This window comes from Triticum aestivum, chromosome 4A (assembly GCF_018294505.1).
Source record: "Triticum aestivum cultivar Chinese Spring chromosome 4A, IWGSC CS RefSeq v2.1, whole genome shotgun sequence".
NCBI classification, from domain to species: domain Eukaryota; kingdom Viridiplantae; phylum Streptophyta; class Magnoliopsida; order Poales; family Poaceae; genus Triticum; species Triticum aestivum.
In genome coordinates this window covers 83368896-83373558 of record NC_057803.1, presented here as the reverse complement: position 1 = coordinate 83373558, position 4663 = coordinate 83368896, and positions in this window count along the sequence as shown.

Below are 4663 nucleotides of genomic sequence, written 5' to 3'. Positions count from 1 at the left end.
TACAATAAGTTGTTCCAGAAGCTTGCCCGCTTTGCCAAGCACGACGTGCCTGATGAGAAGAGCATGATATATCAGTTCAGGGGTGGTCTCAGAGAAGAAATTCAGCTCGCTCTTGTCCTCTTCGAGCCCTTGAGATACGATGAGTTCTACAACATGGCACTGAAGCAAGAGGCTTCTCAGTTGAGGTGTGATGCTTCCAGGAAGCGAGTCAGAGATGTTACTCCTTCTTCCTCTACTCAAGTGGCCAAGCAGCAGAAGTTTTGGCTTCCTCCTCCTCCGTTCCGTCAGCCGTTCCAGCAGAAGAGTAAAGGTGGCAGTGGTTCTTCCCACCCACCCAACCCAGGCTTTCAGAACAAGACTCCGTCTCAAGCTCCAAGATTGAGTGCTCCGTATCACCGTCCGCTTTCAGAGGTCACGTGCAACAAGTGCCAACAGAAGGGTCACTATGCCAACAAGTGTTTCAACCAGAGGCGTCTTCCTCCTCCTCCTCCTGTCAGATCGGCAAGTACAGCTGTGGTCAAGTATAACCCCAAGCACGCCAAGGTCAATCTACTAAATGCAGCTCAGGCAGAGGACTCACCAGATGTGATCATGGGTAACATTCCTGTTAACGATGTTCCTGCAAAAGTTCTTTTTGACACTGGTGCATCGCTTTCTTTTATTTCAACTCCATTTGTGGCCAAGCATGATTTTGTGACCGAAAGGATTCCTGTTCCATTGAAGATTGTGTCTCCGGGCAAGCAAATGACTTCTAACAATTGCGTCCCGGATGTCTCTATCACGTTGGGCGATTACAAGTTTCTCTCTTCTCCCGTGGTTCTTGGTAACTCGGATATTGATCTTATTCTCGGAATGGATTGGCTTTCTAAGCACAAGGCTCAGCTTGATTGTGCAGCCAGGCAGATTCAATTGACTCATTCGTCCGAGGATGTAATTGTCTTTGCCGCTCGTGATGATACTATCCGTCTGTTTTCTCTCAATGAGAAGGGTGAATTGGACGCTATTTCGCAAATTCCAGTCGTTTGCGAATATCAAGACGTCTTTCCTGAAGAGCTCCCAGGAATGCCTCCGCACCGGCCAGTTGAATTTGTTATTGAACTTGAGCCTGGCATGGAACCTGTGTGCAAGCGTCCTTACAAACTCGGACCTGAAGAGTTGAAGGAGCTGAAGAAGCAACTCGATGAGCAAGAAAGAATGGGTCTCATCCGGCCTAGTTCTTCTCCGTGGGGTTGTGGTGTTCTTTTTGTGAAGAAGAAGGATGGAACGGACCGACTTTGTGTTGATTACCGTCCGGTGAACAAGAAGACCATCAAGAACAAATACCCACTTCCCAACATCAATGAGCTGTTCGAACAACTCAGAGGTGCCCAAGTATTCTCCAAGCTTGATCTCCGTATGGGTTATCACCAGATTCGCATTCGTGAAGAAGATATTCCCAAGACAGCATTCAGAACAAGCTTTGGTTCATATGAATACACTGTCATGTCTTTTGGCCTCGCCAACGCTCCTCCGACATTCTCTCGCATGATGAATTTCATCTTCAACGCCTACACCAATGACTTCGTTTTGGTCTATCTCGACGACATTCTGGTTTTCTCCAAGAACAAGGAAGATCATGCCAAGCACTTGCGTTTGGTTCTTGATAAGCTTAGAGAACATCAGTTCTACGCCAAGTTCTCCAAGTGTGAATTTTGGCTTGATGAGGTTCTTTATCTTGGTCATATCATCTCTGCCAAGGGCATTTCCGTGAATCCCGAGAAGGTGTCTGCAATTGTGAATTGGGAACCTCCTCAGAACGTGAAGCAACTCCGTAGTTTTCTCGGTCTCGCAAGCTATTGCCGAAGATTCGTTGAAAACTTTTCTAAGATCGCGAAGCCTCTCTCAAATCTTCTTCAGAAGCACGTCAAGTACGTTTGGTCTCCGGAGTGTGATATTGCTTTCAACACTTTGAAAGAGAAGTTGATCACTGCTCCAGTTCTGACTCCGCCTGATGAATCCAAGCCGTACGAGGTCTTTTGTGATGCCTCTCTCCAAGGTCTTGGCGCAGTATTGATGCAAGAGAAGAAAGTTGTTGCTTATACATCTCACCAGTTGAAGCCTAATGAGAAGAACTACCCCACTCATGATCTCGAGTGGCGGCAGTTGTGCATGCTCTTTTGACTTGGAGACATCTTCTATTGGGAAGAAAAGTGGATATTTTCACTGATCACAAGAGTCTCAAGTACATCTTCACTCAGCCTAATCTCAACCTAAGGCAAACTCGATGGGTTGAAATGATTCAAGAGTATAATCCGAGTATTGAGTATACTCCAGGCAAGGCTAATGTGATTGCTGACGCTTTGAGCAGAAAGGCCTACTGCAACAGTCTGATTCTCAAGCCTTATCAACCTGAGCTTTGTGAAGCTTTCCGCAAGCTTAATCTGCAAGTTGTTCCTCAAGGTTTCCTCGCCAACCTTCAAGTCTCTCCTACCTTAGAAGACCAGATTCGCCAAGCCCAGCTTCTTGATGCTATGGTGAAAAAGGTGAAGATTGGAATTGCCAAGAGTCAGTCCAAGTACAAGTGCTACCGCCTTGATGACAATGACACTCTCTTCTTCGAGGATCGTATTGTTGTGCCCAAAGGTGAACTTCGTAAAGTGATCATGAACGAGGCTCACAATTATCTCCTCTCCATCCACCCTGGGAGCACGAAGATGTATCAGGACCTCAAGCAAGCTTATTGGTGGACTCGAATGAAGCGCGAGATCGCTCAATTCGTGAATGAATGTGATGTCTGCAGAAGAGTGAAGGCAGAACACCAAAGGCCAGCAGGTTTCCTCCAACCTCTTGCCATTCCAGAATGGAAGTTTGACCACATTGAAATGGACTTCGTGACTGGGTTTCCAAAGTCCAAGCGTGGCAATGATGCTATATTCGTTGTCATCGACAAACTCACCAAAGTGGCTCACTTTTTGCCTATCAAAGAGTCGATCACTGCAGCTCAATTGGCGGAACTCTATACCTCTCGTACTGTCTCTCTGCACGGTATTCCTCAAGTGATCTCTTCAGACCGTGGCAGCATCTTTACCTCCAAGTTTTGGGATTCTTTTCAGAAGGCCATGGGCACCAACATCAGCTTCAGCACTGCTTTCCATCCTCAAACAAGCGGTCAAGTCGAGCGTGTCAACCAGATTCTTGAAGATATGCTCAGGGCTTGTGTGATCTCCTTCGGCATGAAGTGGGAGGATTGTCTTCCTTATGCTGAATTCTCCTACAACAATAGTTTTCAAGCAAGTTCGGGCAAGGCCCCTTTTGAAATTCTGTATGGCAGGAAGTGCCGTACCCCTCTCAACTGGTCTGAAACCGGTGAACGTCAGCTTTTGGGTAATGACTTAATCACAGAAGCAGAAGAAAGGTGCAAAGTCATTCATGATAACCTCAAAGCAGCCCAATCCCGCCAAAAGAGCTACTATGATAGTAAGCACCGTGATTTGGCTTTTGAGATCGGAGATCATGTTTACCTCCGTGTCTCTCCTATGAAAGGAACTCGTCGCTTCGGTATCAAAGGGAAGCTTGCCCCTAGATACGTGGGACCTTTCAAGATTGTCAGCAAGAGAGGCGACCTCGCCTATCAACTCGAGCTTCCTTCAAACTTTGCAAATGTTCATGACGTGTTCCATGTCTCTCAGCTTCGAAAGTGCTTCAAGACTCCTGACCGCACCGTCAACTTCGAGGACATTGAGCTCCAAGAAGATCTCTCTTATTGTGAGCACCCAGTTGCTATTCTTGAAGAGACTGAACGCAAGACTCGCAACAAGTCAATCAAATTTCTCAAAGTCAAGTGGTCACACCATTCCGACCGTGAAGCTACCTGGGAACGTGAGGATCACCTCCGTTCTGAGTACCCGGAGTTCTTTCAGTCCTAGATCTCGGGACGAGATCTTTTCATAGTGGTGGAGTGTTGTAACACCCCGGTTGTAACTTTCCCTATTTGTACTCCAACTCTTGCCGTTTCCGGCGTTAAGTTATATTTATTTCTCAGGTTCAGGTCTTTGTCTCCGTGTGTTGTTTTCTTTATCATGCATCTCATATCATGTCATCATGTGCATTGCATTTGCATACGTGTTTATCTCATGCATTCGAGCATTTTCCCCGTTGTCCGTTTTGCATTCCGGCGCTTCGTTCTCCTCCGGTGGTCAATTCTAGCTTTCTTTCGTGTGTGGGGTTTAAACATTTCCGGATTGGACCGAGACTTGCCAAGTGGCCTTGGTTTACTACCGGTAGACCGCCTGTCAAGTTTCGTATCATTTGGACTTCGTTTGATACTCCAACGGTTAACCGAGGGACCGAAAAGGCCCCGTGTGTGTTGCAGCCCAACACCCCTCCAATTTGGCCCAAAACCCACCAAACTATGCTCCATGTCCTAGAGCGTTCGATCACGATCGTGTGGCCGAAAACGGCACCTCATTTGGACTCTCCTAGCTCCACTTATGCCTATAAATAGCCCTCCCGTTTTCGGATCTCGGATCTCTCCCCGTCCAACCCTAAAAAAAACATCTCCGCACCGACGGACATGTCCGGGGCCTAGCTGGACACGCCCGCCGCCGCCCCGCGCCCAACCGGACGCTGCCACGTGGCACCGGCCACACCCGCCGCCGCCGGGCCCGAAGGCCCGTAGCCGGCC